A 22,715-nucleotide genomic window follows, 5' to 3' on the forward strand; every position below is an offset into this window, starting at 1 on the left:
AAGGGAGGGTTAGAATGTTGCAGTGAAAGCATGAGATGGCACTTACCAGGACGCAAGAAGGATACTCCCAAATTAAAGTTTCATAAGAGAACAACCACCCTTTGTTGGCCAGGTACCGACAATTATAGTCCTGAGACACAATGCATGTTGCGCTTCTCTAAGTGATTGATCACGTTTATTTATATATATATTTTTTTCCTCACTGTTGTATTCTCTGTTTTATCCTCCTCTCCCTTCTCCTTCTCTCTTCCCACCCTCCCTTACTTTCTTCTATGCACTTACTCCATCAGAATTGTCCCTGGGCCAAGTATGATAGCAACAACTGTTTGTTTCCTTCCGCCCTCTTTTAACTTGCCCCCCCACCCCTCCAGCACTATCTGAAATGCTGTCAGGCTTAGTATGATAGTTGCTTGTTTTGTTCCTTTCCCTCCTTTCTCCTCTCCCCTCCCTCACCTCTTGTCAATCTCCGGCTCTACCAGAAATGTCGTCAGGCCTAGTACGGTAGTCGCCTGTTGAATACCATTTCCTTCCTATGTGTGTTTTAGCTCTTACACTGTCTGAAATGTCGTCCGGCCGAGTACGATAGTTAATTTCACATTCTTGTTGTTCATGGCCTGTAAGAATGTCATTGTATGAATGATAGACAAATATAGTTCACTAACATAGAAATCAACATTAACAGGCAGCTATCTTTTCCAAAATGAAAGTCGCAACACACTTCTAAGAAAATGAAAGGCATCAATGCTTCACGAGAACTCAAAATGCTGAAATAACAAATACAGATCCATGCAGAGCACAGACAGGAGCTGATAACCAGATCGAAGTTTACTGCAAATTAAGAGAGGGTTAGAATGTTGCTGTGAAAGCACGAGATGGCCGTTCCCAGGACGCAAGAAGGATACTCCCAAATTAAAGTTTCATAAGAGAACAACCAGCCTTTGTTGGCCAGGTGCGGACAATTATAAACCCAAACAAGCCATGGGGAATAGCTCAATAGTGTCCCCAGTGGTAAAAGAAACCATAACACTTGCACCAATATTAGCTAAAAGCCTAATCAATGCAGGGCAAAATAATTCAAAACATGATCCCATCACACGTGACCTATAATTGAAGAACATTGTCTATTCGTTAGCAACGAAAACAGATAAGACACCTGCCAATATCATATCATGTTTACCATTTTCTATGCTCTGGAGGATTTACAACATGTTTGCAGGTTATGTAGGGGGTACACACTGGGATTAATGTTTCTGCTGTGCATTCACACTTGCCTGTAAAAACCAAATGCAATTACAGCATCATGTAATTTGCATGCTGGTGTAAGTGCATTAGATTCAGGAAGCTGCGTGTTTTAGCACCTTCTTAAAACTGGTGGATTCCTTAGGAATCCATTTAACTGCTCTCTGCCTTCCTGAAATAGCAGTCAGCATGTATACTTTGCATTACGAAGTGTAAAAGAAAGTTGTTTTTGCTTCTTCTAATACATTATTATAAGTGTAATACAAATGAGGAACGTTGCCCCCATGGGGTAGAATTGCATGAAAGTGCAAATGTTGGCATTCTCCCAATGCATTATTAAATGAGACCCTAAAAGGTCTGTACACTCATTGCACTTGCTTGTGCCTATTCATTGAGCACTATTGCACTCTTCCATCAATCACCAATCCACACGATTACCTAGGCAACCCCAAAAACTTGACAGACTGAGCGTCAGGGCAATTCCGGTTATAATGCCACAGATATTCTTTCATTTAAAAAATCAAAAATGTATTCACAATGGGTTTTTACTCGATGTAAGGAAAGCATGCTAAAGGTGCTCAATTTCATTATGACACACTGGCCGGAATCAGCATTATTTCATTAGGTTGAAGAGTTTGCTGCTACATTCTGGAAAATAAGATCAATACATATTTACTGATTAAAACAATCCGTAAAGAGTACAGTTTTAGAATTATGGCCCAAAAATAGTAATATGAGAACAAGAAAGGAAGATAAATAGACGGTGCAAATAGTGCTTAAAATATGTTTTGAATATTTAAAAAACAATAACTTTGACATAGCTCTGCAATATAGATATCGTACGGACCCTCCCCTAGTCTGCAAGCTAGCAACATCCCCTAGAAAAAGTGACAGAGATGCACCATTGACACAGGATTTCAAATTGAGCTCCCAGTCCATTTTTTGAAAGTTCTATATATGGGGATAATTGAAATAGAAAACAGCAGAAGGCCCGCTCCAAGCAATGACGAAACTTCTACTAATCCTAAATGATCTATGTTCTTTGACATCTGAAATAACTTGATCATTTCATATATATAATTGTAGTTTAAGCTTATCAATGAAACTGTTTATTCCCAAGTTTCGACTAGAGACACAAATAGTCACTTCTTAATAACACAGTAATAACGGACAAACAAATGAGGAATTTGCATGGATTATAACTGTAGTATTGCTGCAGAGACGGTGGCCATTTTCTCACCACCGTCTGTGCCTCGTGTCTCCAGTCAGCAAAAGATTCAATTGAAGTCTTGTTAGCAAAATCCTGATGGAGTGCTCACTGAATTAAGCAATATGCCCCGAGCGGCGGGGGCATTACCGAATCAGGTTACTACTATTGTATGCCTAGTTTTCCCCTTTCCCTCCCACACTTTTCAAATATGTGTAAAGGCTTCTTCTTAATTGGAGTTTACATGAATTTGTCATGGGTTAACGTTTCCACTAGTATTCAAGGACAGAAGGTCTATCGATTTAAGAAAAACTTTTATATCTAATAAGAGAATTGAATGTCTTTTAGACCTTTTTCTATCCTTCCTTTCTTGGTTTTTTATTTATTTTTTACTTAACACCCTTTTTTCTTTTCTCCTTTATAGGGAAAGTAACATATTTATTGTTGAAATACTGATGAGACACAGGCAAACTAACAGTCGCACACACATCACCTCTTCAGCCATGATCTTATGTTTGTGATTATAATTCTGATGTGATAACATGACTTAGGAGTTCTCTTTCATACATGTGTAGTAACAATATTCTGTGCAGTGAGTAATGATTGACATGTACATGTAAAGCACTAAGCACTTATTTACTGTCGTATTAGGATTATTATTATGATGCTGCTAATGCACGTTGCACTTTACCAACAATTATGTTGAATATTGCAGATTTGCACAGTCAATTATAATAGGCATTTTAGGAGGCAATTCCAATACATGTCAAGCACAGTACATTATGGTTAGGTGCACTGAGCACTTAATCCCAAACATTATACTACACTGTCAGTACCAATAGTGATTACTGACACACACCACATGCCGTAAGAGCATCAGTGCACTCCATAGAGTGCAGCATTCAGCTTTGCATAAAGTAGCATATACGAAAGACCAGGAAAGTGACACTATATGGACAAAGGGTTATTTTCTAGTTTCCCTTTGTCAACTGACATTGAACACTATTGTTCATAACCAGTGCGAGATTGAAACTTACCGGTTAGCAGCTACGCTTGCTTTGGAATTAATACATGACAGCGAACACTGCATGAACCTTCAAAGCAGCAACAAAATATAACATGCATTTACTTGTTTTCTGCTTTCCGGTTTTTAAATAGAACGAACCGTGCTGTGCATAATATTTAATATTGATCTCTGCATACAGTTTACAAATGGTTATGTTTCATATGTTACAATGCCTGTTTTTGCAATGCTCGATAACAAATATGATTTTTTGTATTTTAAATGCAAACAACTGTGAAAAGTACACCATTCAAACATGGAGGTTTTTAACTATAGATTGTGTTTGTAAACGCGACTCTCTATATTGAAACCATAGAGATGTTGTTAGTTTATAAGTCCTTTTTCTGTGTTTCTTACCCTCAACGTGAACAAGCGGTTTGTTGCCGCGAAACGCTTCGTTGTTTTTCGTGTTGCTATCTCTGTCCTGGACATTATATTTATTAAAGCCATTTTTTGTGCCTGTAACACCCTGGCTTCCTGTTTCTGTGTTTGGAGAAGACTACTAGCCCCAAACTTCTACCTGGAGGGCCATCCACTTTCTTTGTACCTTCGTACAGAGACTTTTCTGTATATATATATATATATATATATATATATATATATATATATATATATATATATATATATATATATATATATATATATATATCAGTAAAAAAACTTTGTTAAAGGGACGTTATGGTTAAGTTGCGCTACTGAAAACCTAGGAAATTCAGTGAAAAAAACGTTGTTAAAGGGAGGTTATGGTTCAAAGTAAAACCGAAAAACCCCTGAAATTCGGCAGTTATGGTAAGATAAGCAACCATAACTCACGCCGCCACCGTGCACTGCTAACACTAACACCCAGGACATCAAAGATGACATCACAAATGTCATTGATGGATTTCAAAAACTTTGTGGAAAATTATGTGAAACCCCCAACAGCACACCATTGTCCAACCTGCACTTGACCCCCCTCACCCTATCCCACGCAGTTAACCCCAAATCCTGTCTATGGACCAAAGCTTTCCTTCCCTTCTTCACCTGATCCCAGTTATCTAGAAATCCCTAATTCTCCTGTTTTTGTTTCCGTTTCTGCCCCACCTTCCCAGTCATAATTGTATATATATGAAATAAAGTTACTTTTCTTATATTGTGTTGTAATTACTTTCAGTTCCTTGTGATAAAACCAATTTAGGTGTCCACGTAAAGAAACGAAAATGTGACTGTCCTGAGGACACTACATCTGTCCGTAATGTTCTCATGCAAGTTGAAAATGTTCTAAGAACACTCGTAGTGTCCTGAAATGTTCGTAAATAAACGAAAATGGAGGTGTCCTTAAGAACACTATCCCTATTCGTAGTGTTCGATAGCAAGCAGAAACTGTTCTAAGAACACTCGTGGTGTCCTGAATTGTTCGTAAATAAACGAACATGGAGGTGTGCTTGAAACGCTATGTCTGTCCGTATTGTTAGCAAATAAATTAAACTGTGCTAAGAACAAACGGCTGTCCGTAACTGTTCGTTTTACATGTGATGCACTTTTAATTAGTTCAGGACCCGAACACTGTCCGCAGAACATCAACACGCATGCGCAAAACAATGTCCGTACATTGGGTGTCCTGCGGACGACCGCTACCTTAGCGAACATGCTCACAAAACAATCATGTGACCGCGCCCACGCTCATCTCATGCTCTAAATGCGGACACTGTTCGTGTCCCCGACCAGTTTAAAAGTACATTTCCAAGTAATCCACAATATTTTTCATTAAAAAATCACCATACCACAAATCCCACATACTAATCCTAACTTTCCACATAGTTTTTGTGACTTTTTTAACCTTTTTTGATGTTCGATCTGTATTGCGGACGGCGCGCATGTCCGCGACCCGCGCACAAGCACCCCGATATAAGACCACGCCCTAGAGCGCATTCTCATTGTGTTTCTGACTATTCCACAGAGCACACTTCATTTTGCTGCATACTTTGCAGATTTTGAGATTTCCATCTCCAAGCCTATAACATCCATGGCTCGACTATTACCACATGGTGCTACATCTGCCTCAGCACCACCCCCACCCCCTGCACCACCACCATTTCCCCAAGGGCCTGAAGAGGGGAACAGGAGTGAGGATATAGAGGAGGAAGAAGAGGATGATGAGAATGAGGTAGAGGAAATCCCTACTACCCGGCGTCGGTGTGAATCTTGGGTGTGGCGGGGGTTTACCGTTCATGGAAACGGTCCTAAGTCTCATGCGAACCGTGTCACCTGTAATGAGTGCAAAATGGTACTCAGTCGCGGGAAGCATGGTTCGTATAGCTTTGGGACCACTACCATGAAGCGACACCTGCGCTCATTCCACACTGGGGCCATTCGCAAGGTTTTACCTTGCGAGAAGCGTAGTAGGTTGATTGCCTCTACTTCATCCTCCGTTCCTGATCCTGTCACCACAAGGAACACCTCTGTGGGACAGCGTCTTCCTCAAGCTGCCTCACAGGCCATACAGAATTCTGATGACCCTTACCTTTCGAGGGTCACAGTTTTATGTGTGTACTGTGACACAGTACTCTGCAGGGGGGAGCGACTTCGGAGTGCTTTTGAGACAATCGTCTCAGAGCACCAGAAGACCTGCTCACTACCCAAATAAAGCCCACTCTACATCTTCCTCTCTCAGCTCCCCTTTCTTATCCCTTAGGTTGGTGTCTCCCTCCCTTTATCCTCCTTTCCCTCCTCTCCTAGTGTGTCGTGTATAAAAAAGAACAAAAAAATACAAAATAACAAAAATCCAAAAAAAAGATAAGGCTCTTTTCAGAGCCGCCTTTCACAGTTAAAAAATAGAAGTGAACATACAAAAAGCATAGCCATTTCCATTTCGTGAAAGTCTGCGGACGGTCCGCGAACAGAAAAACAATTGCATTGCTACCCTATTGAAACCAATGCATTTTTCTCTAACAGGAAGTGGTGGCTCTGAAAAGAGCCTTTGGGAGGTGTTTGAATGTAAAACATTTTAACTACATAAGATGTACTTCAAAACGAATGCTATATTTCTAAAAAAGGTCGCAATGCATTTTGTACATTTCTCAGAAAAATCTGATTGCCAGCATAAGTAAGATGGACTCCATCTTTGCGAAAAATGTATGTACTACGAAACAAAATATTTTCATTGTTAAAAGAGGACATGCCAAAATCTCTTAGGAAGGCACAAACAGCCTTATTAACATTACGCTTTGCTTTCTCCATTTGTGGACTACATGAGAAAGAACGAAGCCACACTTGTCTCTGCGCAATCCGTGAAAAAATTATTTTAGAGTTTGGAAACATGGCTATTATCTTCTGAAGTCCTTCTTTCATTGCAAATTGCAAAGAAATTCCAGACACATGTCCTAAACTGTTCCCTCCACAATGAATTACAATTATGTCTGGATGTTCCTCTATCTTCAAAGTTGCACAGAGAGGTAGTAAGTCCAACCACTTCATTCCACGCACTCCATGCCAGTGCACTTCCACATGTGGGAATCCAAGATCTATAGATACTCCATAGCTTTCTGCATGCACCTTCAACCAATGAATCCACGAGTCTCCCAAAATCCATACAATCTGTGTTTTGAAACACTCAGCCATAGCTATCTGTTCTTCTCTCTGCAAAAACAATATCTGAGAAAACCTCTCCTAGCACAACACACTCACTAAACTTTACTGACCAATCCCTTGCTTCATCCAATCTCATTTCCATACCTCCCCTCCCCAAATTCCCCGGATGTAATATGCGGTGTCCTAGAACTACCGCCATGTCCGCGAACGTATCGTAACATGTACAGCCCTTCTACCATTTCAATTTCACTCTCTGTGCCATTCCCTCATTGGATGTAGCTAAGCAATCACATGACCATCCACCAATCAAATCCAATAACTCTACATGTAACTGCATCATCATAGAGCAGCACTACAAATGTATGGTGTATCTCTTGGAGTACAAGTCTCATACCATTGACAACCACGATCTACGAGAAATACTATACAAATCTCCAATATTTCTACTTGCAGCTTGGTCCATTTCCATATACATGAACAGAAAGTACAGGTATGCATATCTTCTACACAGTACATGAACACATTTTCTAACCGACTTTTACCTTCTATAATCTGAAAAATGAATGGACGATCATTGTTTCATTGTCCTAAAATGACCTGCCACTTACAAACCTTTATATCGTTTAATTTCTTCATACACACACACACATGCAAATAGTATTAAACTAACATTTTTGAAATAAAATATATACACGACATATAATCACACAAAATAACATACACACTCTATGATCAAATATCAAACAATAATATTTGTACAAACACATAATTGGTTTTAATTTTTTTCGTTTATATAAGTACTTACATACATTTATATAGGACAAGCAGACTATGGTATTCACTCACTGTTACGTGCAAAAGCAGGCTATAACACATAGCTCTCAACTCACACGCTTTTGGCGGGTGTCACCCGCCTTGTAAAGGACTGACTCACCCGCCAAGCCTCCTGCACGCCCATTCATTCCAATGAGCGTCTCACCCGCCAAAAACAAAATCAGGTGATTTCACCCGCCTTTGCGACACACATGGTTGAGAGCTATGATGACAATGACTCACTATTACGTGGAAAAGCTTAGTTACAAGAATAGTGGTATACGTTGTTAGATTATGAATTCCACAAACCATAAAACCTTCCCTTGACCCAAACATACCTACGAATTTCCGACCTATTACTACAGTACCATTCTTGCTGAAGATACTGGACCGTGCAGCTTACCTGCAGATCCAAAACTACCTTGAATCAAACAATCTGCTAGGTCTACGACAATCTGGATTTCGGCCCAGACACGGGACCGAAACGGCTCTATTAGACCTAAAAACCCAGATCGAAGTCCTGAAGGACAAGGGCAAATTAGCAATGCTATTACTCCTCGACCTTTCCGCCGCATTTGATTTGGTTAACCACCAGATCCTTTGCAGGCACCTCCACTCTGCTGCCAACTTCTCTCCCTCCGCAGCGGCCTGGATCAAATCCTTCCTGAGCAACAGATCTATGAGGGTCTTTGCACCCTCCGCTGCCGCAGCTCCCTCCCCTATTCATTGCGGTGTTCCTCAGGGCTCTTGCGTGTCTCCTACCCTTTACAATATCTTTACGAAACCACTCTTCGATGTGCTCGATTATCTGGGTGTCTCCTACACCAACTATGCGGACGACACCCAGATACTCATTCCCATCTCGGGTGACTATCTTGCTGACACCAAGGCCCTCAATGACGTCTACCTGGTCATCCAAGCCTGGATGGCCCAGCACCAGCTATGTCTGAACGATGATAAGACGGAGCTACTTATTCTAGGTACTTCACAACGCCTGAGCAAACTGGAGCCATCCTATCAGTCATTCATCATAGACGGCAACTCCATACAAGTCTCGAAAGACACCAAAACACTAGGCTTTTACCTGGATTCCACCTTTTCCTTGTCAAGACAAACTAATGCAGTCAGATCCACCTCCGCCTACACGTGCAAACTCATTTTAGCCTGTAGACCTTTCCTCACCACCCACAATAGCGTCACACTAGCGAGAACACTTATCATGGCAAAAATAGATTACTGCAGTGCCCTATATCTAGGCACCAGCCAAGAAAATCTGTCCAAACTCCAAACCACCCAGAACAATGCAATTCGAGCGGCTCTGAACATACCTCGTAACCACCACATCTCAGAAGCCAGAGCTAGCCTTAGGTGGTTACCCGTGAAGCAGAGAATTTCCCTAAAAACGCTTGCCCTCACGCACAAATGCCTAGCCAACAAGGCTCCGATCTATCTCTGCAGTCGGTTTACGCGCCACTCCACTGCCCGACCACTAAGAATTGCTCAGACTCACTGCCTGACTATCCCTAGGTTTAAGCTCCAAAAAGCGGGAGGCACTAGCTTCCCTGTCCTAGCCTCCAAACTTTGGAACACCCTCCCCGCTGCCATCAGAGCTGAAGACTCCTTCAACGCCTTCAAGAATAAAACCAAATCTTGGCTCTTTGACCAGCAATAGCTGTGTCAGACATCGGTCCTACTTACCCAACCCGCCTTTCCCCTGCACGATTTCCGGTCTACTACCTTTCCCAACTACCTCAGGGATACTTCCTCTGCAGAGCCTTGGGACACTGTACCACTGTACCATGTGTAAGATATGTAATTATTAAGTCTGTTTATTACGCTGTATTGTTATACTTTTTTGTAATTTATCTCCCTGTATGTTCTTTTTTTGCAACCCTGTACAAATTGCGCCCTGATGCCCCCGGGCCTGATGGTTTGCGCGTTATAAATAAACAAATACAAATACAAAATACAAATAGTAAAGATATTTTCTTTCCTACTCTTAGTCATAATATAGTTTTAATGGTTTTCGGAAGGCGCTGAGCATTTCATTTTTAAAAAATCTACGTCTAAAATGAAAACAGTGCTGTACAGCAACCAAATTACTAATTTCTTTCTTTTACAATTGCAGTGAAGCCCATTCTCCTGAATAGAAGCAGCCGATTTTGATTTACAAAGAACAACTAAGAAGCAAACTACTCATTTTTGAAAAAAAAGTAAGTAGATTGTTACCATAATATTTGATTTATAACTCACACGCACTGTACGGTGCATTCATAGTATTTCTGTGCCTAAAAATAGAGATTCTCCACCATTCTGACCAAAAATCCCCCCCGTCTTAAACAGTGATCTCCTGTCAGAATGGCCCTCAAATTCCTATTTTTCGGCACACAAATTACCCAACTCAGCCGCTAGAATGTAGATTTTGTGGAACAAACAACTGTTTTATTTGTATAGCTTTACCTATATTATTTATTCTTCTCCACACCACCGGCTTACCTTTTTCTGTCATCTGAACCCCAGTTTAGTAACACATTAATTGAAGAATACCCATCCCTAGTAGTTCAACTTCCCAATTCACAATCACACACCATTACATACATCTTTATCATCTTACTCAAACAATCATGCACACAACACACACGCATTGCAGAAAACTCCAACCCATACCTTCTGTATTTTTTTCAACAGATGCTAAAGAATGCCCACCAAAAAGCAACTCCGTAGAAAGGGACGCAAAAGTAGAGCAAATGAAAAGAAAAGTCTCCAACATAAACAGCCATCTATAGCAGAATTTGTAAAAAAACGTTGAAACACAACAGCTAATACAGTCATGTTGTGAAACAGAAGAAGTTTCTAGTGCAAAAACTTTGCCTCCTCTATCACAAAGTAAAACGACCCAAAAAACTATTAACAGAAAATCCACTATCACTACAAATAAAACGTCTTCTATAAATCTTGATATAGTACAAAGTAAGCATACCAAGAAAAGTATATTAGCCAAAATGTTCCGTCACAAAGTTCTTCAAAATCTGATAAAAACAGGAGAGAACCCAGGTTCAACACTTCAAACCTATCGTAGGAAAGTAATCTTAGAAGCGTTGATAGACAGTACAATTGTTCTCAAAAGAAACTTATTTATTGTTGTGTTAAACAGAATTAAACCACTAACAAAACTAATAACTACATTTCAAAAAAGACTTCTCAATAAACGAAATGTGAACAGAAATAACTTCTCAAATATCTGTGGAGGTGAATGGAGTGACACTACAACCACAGAACCATACTTTAATGAAGAAGCATACAAACAAAAGCAAACAAATACAATTGCCATACATAGCAGTGGTCGAGGTTATGAAAAAGTTAATAATACCAGAATGGAGCAAGAAGTACTCCTTACAAAAATATGCCCTGAAAACTTAGATTTACCCCTCCATTCGACTGAATCAGAACATCTAATTTACCCATGGCCATGCACGTCAAGGTGTAACATTCCCAAAAAAATGTTCAAATCTTTACGCCTATTCCTCAATCAATATGTGAAAAGCAAAGACAAAATCAAAATTAAAATACTGCAAAGTATGGATGCTTGTCCAGTACGCAAGCACACAGGACTGCAAGGACATTCGTTGGCCTGCATATCTGGAGCTACTTGCAAAACAACCTTCCATGATATCAAAAGGATATCAACACATCATGCAAGTATAAGAAATCTAGTTTATAAACTGTATTATGCAAAAAGTCCTGCTTTAGCACTAGCCAATTTAAATAACATTCTTCTACATGGTACACCAAAAGACCTACTAGAAGAAATTGAGTATATACAGAAAAAATATTTTGGAAATGAAACCCACTTACAAGATGAATTAGCTGTCAACCAACTTCGTAACAAATCTGCACATGGCAACCTTTCACTACACACATACAAAAAAGAAATACTAAAATTTCAAAGCACTTCAGCTGAAGTACCAAACCACATGTGTGTATGTTGCCGCAGAACGTGTTATAAAAGTAACACAAAAACTATAGAACTTTCATACAAAATAGAAGACAATGAAGATTGTAAATGGTTTGAATTAGCTCTCTACCTTATAGCAGAAAACAAATACAAAATAACTGACCCCATAATACTTTGCAGTTACTGCACTACCAAACTTGACAGCAACCAAACTCCTTCACGTGCTATCTCAGATAACTTGGAATTACATCCACTACCAAAACTCCTTCAACAACTTAATTTATATGAGAGCATCATAATTCAAACAGTTCATCCATTTCAAGCAATAATACGCCTTCAACCAAAAACTGCAAAATTACCTCCCTCTGAATTAGTGAAAGGTATTCGTGGAAAAGTAGTGTATTTACCATTAGATCTCAAAGAAAATGTGCACACTCTAGGAGTGCAACGTCCAATGCAACAATCTTTAATTATCTTGGTAAATGGAGTACCTACAAAAGACAACAAAAATTTGGCAACAACTGGTAGATTTACATAAAGTTAGAGAAGCCCTGCAATATCTCAAAGAGAATAATGATTATTACAAAGAAATGAATATCGAAGAAAACTTGAAAGATACAACTGAAATAATTCAAGACACACAAGAAACTGGTCAATTTGAGCTCCTAGATCCTGCTACAATAGCAAACACTTTAGACCATTATACAATTCACCCATTGCACTCTAATGACACTATAGAGGATGCACTGGAAACGTACCAAATGCGTCAAACAAAAGGATCACCAATCAGCATATGGGAAAAAAGTATAGAAGCACATGCTTTTCCTCTACTCTTTCCTACTGGCAAAGGAGGAAGATACGATGATAGACCTGTTCAAATATCAGCATCAGAATATCGCTCATTACGAATGAATTCTGAAGATCCCAGATTTCGACAAAATGTGGAATACATATTCCACCTACTCTTTGAAAGTGAACTAGCAACTTTATGTTACGGAGTTGCACACATATTAAAATCAGGATCACACTTTCAAAATATGACAGCCACACAATTATTACAAAAAGTTCAACAAAAAGATGAGGTTTTACAGGCAAATCTTACAAATCTATTAGCAAATATGCGAGGTACTAAAGAGTACTGGTTTCGACGCCATGGAGATGTACGTTGTATGATCAGAAACCTTGCCTCACCCACTTGGTTTGTTACATTAAGTTGCGCAGAATATGCATGGGAAGATTTACATGCTTTCCTACGCATATCAAACGAAAACAAAACAAATATAGATATACTAACACCTGGAGAACTTTGTTCTCAGGATCTTGTTAATGTTTCTAGATATTTTCACCATCGCTTCATTGCTATGCTACATTTTATTTGTAATAAAACTGTTCCTCCCCTTGGAGAAGTGCAACACTTCTTTTGGAGAAAAGAATACCAAGCCAGAGGAGTGCCACATGTCCACATGCTTTTATGGATTAAAGATGCTCCTAAATTTGGTCATGACAGTGATGCCACTGTTTTACAGTTTATTGAAAAATATCTCACTTGTGAAATTCTGTCAGAATCCACAAATAGTGATCTTCATGCAAAAATCTTACAATTCCAAAGACACAAATGTGGCAAATATTGTCGTCGCGAATACAAAAACAAAGGGAAATACTACACCAAATGCCGATTTGGTTTCCCTAGACCAGTTACAAATACAGGTCAAGTGAACAACCTCATGTCTTCAGTTAGACATAGTGTTAAAGGTAAGTCACCTAAAAATACATATTCCATAAAAATAAAAGAAGAAGAAAAATATATCAATGATTACAATGCAATCATTGCCCACTTGTGGAATGCAAACATAAATGTGCAGTACATTGCAGACAATTCTACTGCAGTTGCACGATATGTCACAGCATACTTAACCAAATCAGAAAAGACAGAGCTCCAAGACCTCTGGAATGACCTGTCATCAGATAAAACAGTGTCTCAGAAATTTTTTTTAATTTTTTTTTTTATTTATTTTATTTGTATATGGTTTTATTAAACCTTTACAAAAAGCATCAACACATAGAATCAACACATAGAGAGGATAAATACACAATTACAATTTTACACAATTACATAATCAGAATGTTACAGGAGCTTGGAAGAATCTTACAGTGAGGAAATCCAAGAAACATCGCAACATCATAAAATTACAAGAACACACAAGAACAGGAGCAAGCGCAGTAGCAGCAGATTAACCCATATCTTTAACCTTTAACCTATAACCTACATCTTGAAACAGCATGGTAGCAACAGGTATATCTATTCAAGATGGAGTTTACGAATAAAGCTAGATAGAGCCAGACCCTCCCTACTTGTTCCAATACTCAGACAGCGTTGCCATACTAGATCAGTCGAGAGACCTAGAAATTGAAATTTCAAGGCATTCAAGCAAGAGTCTCTCAGGACATTGAGATGGCAACAGAACAAAATGAGGTGTTTAGCCGTTTCAGGGACTAAGCCACAGAATCTGCAGAGACTGTTAGCCGCTGTAATCTGTTTCCACCTCAGTTTAGTATCCAGAGTAGGTAGAATATTCCACCGTAGTCTGAGTAGTGTATGTCTGTGATCCCGATTTGGGAAGATTTTAAGAATTGGAGAGAGAATTCCTCTTTTTTTATGTTCATGAGCCAAGTGTGACATAGAAGTATATGCATGAAAGGCATCCACAGTCCGGCACCAGTCAAAGTCCCACAACTTCATTTTAGTTTTAGTGGGATTACTGATTAGTTGCTCTAAATCTGAGCCGATATTGGCCAGAATGTCTTCGCAGAGCATAGCAAATTTGTATAGAAATCCAGATCGGTAGATGTTGTTGCCAACCAGTTCATATAGCGTGTTGGCAGTAGGGGCCTTAAGTTTAGCATAAAGCAGCAGCTTCCTCCAATCAACTCGTGCTGTTAAAGAGATATAGCCCAGCTCGAAGCGAATGGCGGCCAGGGGTACTGCATTGGGGACGAGTAGGACTCGTCTCCATATGTCCCCTTCAATACCATCCAATTTGGCGCTGGTTAGCCGAGTACCGAGCTCTAGGCCATATGTCAGTTTCGGTACGATTTTCCCCTCAAAAAAGAGTAAAGCAGGTCTAATAGAAAATCGGCCATATTTACGGTCAATTTTAAGGATCTGACTGGCCAGTACCTTAGCTTTATTCAGGAGAAGAAGGTTCTGCCCTTTTGAGCCTCTACTAGCTCCCAGATAATAGCCCAGGTAAGTAAGACAAGTGGAGCAAGTTATAGTTGCACCTCCTAGCTTCCAGAGGTTAGTTTTCTTCCTAACAACCCCTTTAGATAAGGCAAGGATTTTGGTTTTCGCAGGATTAATATGCAAGCCATTGAGTTGAGCATAGTTGGCAAATACGTCCAGCAACCGCTGTAGGCCCACCTTAGTTAAATCAAATAGAACAAAATCGTCAGCGTAAGCCAACCAAATAAGCTTCAAAGTGCCAATACTTGGGGCTAATAGCCCCTCTTTCACAAGGTGCTCTGCTACATCTGAAACATATTGATTAAACACCCAGGGGGCTAGCACACAACCCTGTCTAACCCCACGATGAGTACGAACAGCATCTGACATGTCCCCCTTTTTATTTAACCGAATACGGACAGTAGAATTATTATATACCCCCTCCAATAGGCCAATTAAGCCCCTTGGCAGACCCCAGGCATAAAGTTTTTGCCAAAGCCTATTTCGGTCAACACAATCAAAGGCTGCCGAGAGATCCACTGAGGCCATAAAAATAGGTCCCCTAGTTGAGCTCCAAGCAGTCTCTTGAATACACTTAACTACCAGTCCATTGATGTTAGTGGAGTGGTTTTTACGGAAGCCCGTTTGAAAGGGGCTCAAGGGATGGCTGTTTTTTTCCCAATCCCTTAAGTGTGAAAGAAGAAAAGCAGAGAAGATTTTACAGTCCGCATCTATTAGAGCGATAGGCCGATAGTTTTTGGGATCGGACCTACTACCGCATTTGAAGATCGGGATAACATATGCAGTGGACCAAGAGCTAGGGCATGTCCCAGTTTGCAAGATATCCCGAAACTCAATACATAAGAGATTAGCCCAAAGATTCGGGTCTGCTTTAAAGGTATTGTTCGTTAGCCCATTCGGGCCAGGGGCTCTTGATCTCTTACATCTGTGGATTAACTCCAGAATCATATCAATCTCTACCGGTGGATCCCATTTAGGATGAGGGTCTAGTGGGTCATAGTCAGTAAAACTAGCCATTGCCGCTAGGGGGCTAGGAGCAAATCTATTTGAGTAGAACTCCAGCCACCCTTGTTCCGCAATCGGATTAAGTTCAGCAATGGCCTGATTACCATCCTGTCCATTAACGATCTGCCAGAAGGCTCCCACATTTGCCTTCAAGATAACCTGTAACATCAGTTCCGAGTCCAGTTGTACTAACTGATGTTTAATTGTTTTACAGTAATTCTTGTAGGCTTGTTTAACCTTCTTGATAAGAATTAGGCAAGTGGGCAAGTCGCTTATTGCAGTTTGTAGTTTCCTAATATTTTTGTTCTTGATAGTTTTTGCTGCTGCCACCTGAGAGTTATATTGATGTAAATGCCTAGTGACTGGAATTCAGTTTACAAGACTAGTGCCAATATCATCTACTGCCACTTGTATCAGGGTAGTGACCATTGCAGAATTAAAAGTTGCCAATTTCCAGTCAAGAGTAGTCTTATTAAGCATGTCCCATAGTTTACCATTCAGAGTTTCAATGTTTTTAGGGGACCACCGAATAGCAGATCCTGATAAATTTGGAGAGACCACGGTCGAATGGCACAGCCGCCCCTTTGTCAGGCAGATGTTAAAAGTTGCTGTTAATATACCATGGTCACTCCATGGGTTCAGGAAGATTTCAAATTTCGAGCATTTTGTAAGTAGATAATCATCCACAAAGATGTAGTCGAGCATAGAGGTGGAAGACCCCCGCCGCCAGGTATAACTACTAGGATTTGAAGAGGGTTGTGAGAGATCACGCAGAGGTTGTAAGCCTAGATTGCCCAATTCAGTATACCAAGTTTGACTAGCCAGTTTTTTCCTTTTATCACATCGTTCAAGGGAGTACAGCTCACAAAATACCCATGGAGAAAAGTTGAATAAACAGTTACAGTTCAAATCCCCAGCTAGTAATACATGACCCGAATCATTAGCCAACATCCACTCCAAAATAATCTGCGAGATAAGAGACACAAACAGCTTAACTTCACCAACCCCTGAATGCCAGTAGATGTTGATAATTAGTAATTTTAGTTGGCCAATACTTGAATTCAGAACTACCCCCAGTGCCCCATAGGGGAGACCCAATAGAACCTTGCCGGCTAGCCCAAAGCAGTTATCCACTGCCACCAGTAAACCACCCGAAGGTCTACCCCTCAAATTATATTGGGCCGGCTGGTCGAAAATTTGGAAGCCATCTAAACAAGGGGTTGAGGTCATCCAAGTCTCTTGAATACATATAACATTTGCATCTCTCAACTGTTGTAGGCACTCCAAATTCGAGAAAAGGTGTTGATTGCCTCTGGAGTTCCAAGATTTTATGCAAAGGTTCGACTGAGTATCAGAGGTCAGATTTGGGGGGGTAAGCCTAAGGCACAAGTTTTTGCCACAGGGTGGAGATGATGGCGGCCCAGTCAACATCTTTGTTTTGTTGATTCAGTGAGATTATTGGTATGGGCAGAGAATCCTAGCCACCTGCATGGGCCCCTGTTGGTTTAACTGCTGATTGTGAAGAAGAGGGCCCATTGGTCGACAGTTCCCATGCTGCAGCTGCTTCAACTCTGAATCCCAATTCCTTCAGGGAGTCTTTTTAAGTAAGAATCAGTTCTTTGACAAGTGGTGTCGCAAGGAAAATCATGCTCATATCCAAAGAATTACAGTCCAGGAAGGCCACTCTATCAATATCCTTAGAGGAGATGAGAGCGAGGGCTGGGATTTCAGAGAAGATAGATAATACATTATGCCGGTTCAAACAAACAGGCTCATCCAATTTCAGCAGGCTTTGAATCTTTATCAAGTGTAAAGAATTCGGTTTCTTATTGTTCGTAAGTTCTTGGCGTGTTAAAGTGCCCGCTGATGGATTTTGAGAACCCTTCATGGTTAAATCAAGATGTTTGGCAGCAGCGGGGGGCAAAGGTCTGGCCTGTGGTTTATGTAGGCGATCCACCAGGTTGCGAATCCCAGCAGAGATTGTGGGGTGGGTAGAGGCATGCTGATAGTTGGTATCCTGAAAGAATCCCCTCTCCAATCCCCGATCCAAGGGGAAGGCAGGGAGCAGGGGCTGGTTAGGTATTGTGTTCGTAAGAGGTTGCAGTTGAATAGGGCCCCATTTTACCGGGATATGATTAGGCCTTAAGGCCGACGAGCTCTGTAAGATATTTAAATCGGTAGCTTGAGTCTTAACATGGGGTAGCAGAGTTGCTTCGAAGTTTGTAAATTTTCCAATACCACACCCCTGTTGTGATTTGGTATATTTTACACCTTGTGGAATCGGAAGAATAATAGGAAGTTCTTCTCGGATCTTAAAATTGCCAGTGCCACTAGCCAGAGCCACGCCAGGAGCCAACAGAGCTGCTTCGTAGGTTTTGAGTTTACTAGTATCAGCTCCAGGTTGTAATTTGCTGGGGTTTGCAGCTTGTGCAACCATTGGAACCATTAGAGTTTGTTCACTGGACCTAAATTTGCCTGTACCACATCCCTGTTGAGGTGGTAACAGAGGGCACAGTTTTGGAATCGGGGATGCATGTAGAGTCTCACTTATAGACTGATTTGGGGGGGCCAAGCAGAATTTTGAAGGGTTTCCTGACCATATGTCTGAAACGTAAGTAACTGAAGGGTTACAACTATCGGTTTGAGCCATAGAATCAACCAATTTGGTCATTGGAGGCTTAAAGACATTCGGTGAATTACCCTTAGAGATGGAGGCAGTGTTTGAAGAAGTAGAGACCTTTGCAGTAGATTTAGTGAAAAGAAAGTTGGTTTGCTTTGTAGCCAATTTCCGCTTGATAAGGCGCGTTTTGCGTGGGGCCGACATTTTCTTGAGGACTGGGTGCTTAGAAGCATTGACTTGTGTATGTTTGAACACTTGAATTGGGATCAAGCTTGTTATAGGGCTGGGCTCAGTCGACTGAGTAAATTTTATAGTATTAAATAGGTCCTCAGCAGTATTGCGGGGAATAGCCGGTGAAGTGGGCTTAGTTTGTTCAGAAAGAGTTTTTTTACTAATAGCATTTACTTTATTAACTGGGGGCCAAATAAGGTTAGATTGGCCGGGATTGGGGATCAAAATAGGCAAACTTTGGATAGGGTCGGCCATTAAGCCTGTAGAAATGACAGGAGTGTCAAGACCAGCAGGAATTGCTGGTAAATCCTGATCATGAGCAGCAGCAATATTAGAGGGTTCCACTGGCAAGTTGTTATCCGATATCTCTATAATATGGGTATTGGCAATGGGTGTTTGGCTAAGGGGGGTTGGAGAACTTTCACCCTGTGGAACTTGCACCGGCCACCTCTGAGAGATCTCAGTGCCGATCCAATCCACTTTATTATTAAGATCCACTAAGATATCTGTACCAATACAGTCAATTTTCAGATTCAGTTCTGTCATTGCAATTTTGACGGATTTAAGCTCGGACCAAACATTGTCATAAAGCTCAACAAAGGAGCTCAGAACAACGTTGAGGGCTGAGACTGTCGGGTGCGTCAATCGAATCCGTTCATCCACGTCTTTTAATGTATGGTGTAATTGTGGGGAGTTTACTTGGTTCTGATTGATAAGTCCAGGAGCTAGGTCCGGATCATAGTCCGCTATGTTGTTTTCAATGTCTTCCATAATGTTAGTTAGGGCGGTGGGTGTATTATCAGCCATTGGCACTTGAGAAGATTATCTAGAGATTTCCGGAATTCCAGTAGTAAATGGCAGAATCATCTCTTTATCCGCACACTCAATTATGCTAAGATCAGTGATATTATTATTTCCACCAAAAAAAGCTTGTGTGGTCATTGCTGAGTGATCTAGCATAGCATTGCCTCTAAAAACTTTAGGAAGTTTTATTTCTGTACTAGTTGAGGTTGCTTTTAAGATATATTTGTCCATGCATGTCTGCCCAAGAACTTGTTGGCGTAGTTTAGGCTTTCTAGGAGTTTTATGTACTACAATATCACCTGCTGCAGCAACACTGGTAGTAACATCTGTAGTCTCAGGGTTATGGATCATAGCTTTATGAGTGGCTAATGTAATACTAGGTTCCAGGGTGTTTAGCATAATAGGCTTTATTGTAGTGAGGCTACAGGACATGGCATTATTTAAAAAAGGGGTGGATTCCACCGGGCATGAAGCAATGCTTAGAGACTTAGAAGTGATTGAGGACACAGTATAAGGTAATTTAGCCATGATACAAATAGAGTAAACCTGTGTAGCCGGATCCACTAAAATAGCGTCTGATAAGAATAGAGGGCCTTTTTGGCTACGCAAACCAGATCTCATCGTAGGGTTAAACAGAATCAGTGTTAAAACACTGAGATAACGTTGTAGAAATAGAACTTTGACTCCAGCTACCCCCAACAATAATATATTGAGTTAATCTTAAGTCTGGGAAACCAGAGAATGAGTGTGGCCAGATGTAAAAAATAGCAGTCGATATGTGTGTTATTGGTCTGCAGTTCCGCTGTCTCTAAAAACACAATTACCTATTGTGAAGAGATAAAAATAGTCAATGACAGTAATTTTATAGTTGATAATATGTCGGTGCGAAAAAAAAGCAGCCCGACAGAGTGATAAGTCTGGAAGAGAAAAGGTCTTACTAGTTGAAAATCGCCGTCCACGCCGAACAGCAGAACAGCGTCTCCAGCCCTTACAGCCTCCAGGGCTTAACGCCACAAGGGTGGATATGCCGGCAGTAAATGCTGGGATCAAGTCACGTGATCGCTCACGTGTACGCGATAGTCCCCGCCTCCTCCAGGAAGCAGGGGAGCAGCAAGAGCTCTGCTCGCAGTGCTGCTAGGCTCGGAATGGGCTGCAAGCAGTAGAAATGCTTCGTTCGTGAAGCGCACCTCCAGGTAATCAAAGACACACGCCACTCGGGCGGATATGCCGGCAGTAAATGCTGGGATCAAGTCACGTGATCGCTCACGTGTACGCGATAGTCCCCGCCTCCTCCAGGAAGCAGGGGAGCAGCAAGAGCTCTGCTCGCAGTGCTGCTAGGCTCGGAATGGGCTGCAAGCAGTAGAAATGCTTCGTTCGTGAAGCGCACCTCCAGGTAATCAAAGACACACGCCACTCGGGCGGATATGCCGGCAGTAAATGCTGGGATCAAGTCACGTGATCGCTCACGTGTACGCGATAGTCCCCGCCTCCTCCAGGAAGCAGGGGAGCAGCAAGAGCTCTGCTCGCAGTGCTGCTAGGCTCGGAATGGGCTGCAAGCAGTAGAAATGCTTCGTTCGTGAAGCGCACCTCCAGGTAATCAAAGTCTCAGAAATTATATAGCTTGGGCATAAAAATGCTGTCCCATAGAGAATGTGGAGCCTATGAAGCAGCTGATCAATTAACTGGTACTGCATTGTATGGTAAATCTGCAAATATAGTATGGCTAAGTCTTGGTCCAGCTAAATCTAGAAAACGAGTTCTAAAATCATACGAAGATATAGAAACAATAGCCAAACATGATCCCAACAGCCAAGACGTTTTAAAAAACAATGTATTGGACACATACTACCCAAACAGGAGTACCACTTTGGAAACCATGTGTCTATACCACATAGCCCAAAACTACACATACAAAAATAATATAAAACCTGATGAGCAAAACCGTAAATACAAAGTGACAAACTGTGATGGCAGCTTAGTAAAACTCACCAAACCAAATTTAATTAATCATATCAAATTGTCATTAAAGACTCCTCAACATAAAGAAATATATTACATGTCCCTGCTACAACTCTTCAAACCATGGAGAAAAGAAGAAGAAATACTAGATACCTATGACTCATATGAAGACCATTTCAAAGCCAATGAAAGCAGTATAACTGATGTAAACTTTGCACAGTACAAAACAATGTTGCACAATGAACAGTAACACGAAGAGGAACTCCAGGCCCAACTAGATAAGGACACTCCTGACACTAGTCAACCTTCTGTCATAGGAAGCCAAGAACCACTGGGAGAACCACTAATAACAAATGAGGCAGAATTAGCTATGATAGAAGTAGAAAACACCATGTGTCACTATGAAGATAAAGAAGACTTAACTACACTACAATCAAAACTAAACAAAGAGCAACGTAGCATTTTTCAAGAAATAACAAAAGAAATTGCACATGGTGTGCAACATGAAAACAAAGAATGCACCTGCCAAAATTACAAACCTATACTATTGTATGTCAGTGGTGAAGCTGGTTCTGGCAAAACATTCCTAATCAAAATCATCAGTACGTTCCTTCAACAATTGACAAACAACAAACTGTCAGCTGTTGTCACTGCCCCCACAGGTTTAGCTGCCTACAACATAGGTGGTGTCACTTTACACTGATTACTACTCCTGCCAGTAGAACACCAAAACAAGTTAGATTATTACAAACTTTCTGCAGAAGCTGCAATGGAACTACGCAGAGTATTGAAACAAATGAAAATGCTACTAATAGATGAAGTGAGCATGGTGTCCAACCTAATGTTAGCTTTGATTCACCTCAGATTACAAGAAGTACTCAAAACAAACTATGAAGGGCTCTTTGCAGGAAAACACATCATTGTTTTCGGAGATCTTCTTCAATTGACACCTGTAAAAGGTGAGCCTATTTTTAAAACATTAGGACACAAACTCTGCCGTAAAAC

This window comes from Ambystoma mexicanum, chromosome 1q, assembly GCF_040938575.1.
Source record: "Ambystoma mexicanum isolate Mex_15411 chromosome 1q, UKY_AmexF1_1, whole genome shotgun sequence".
NCBI classification, from domain to species: Eukaryota; Metazoa; Chordata; class Amphibia; order Caudata; family Ambystomatidae; genus Ambystoma; species Ambystoma mexicanum.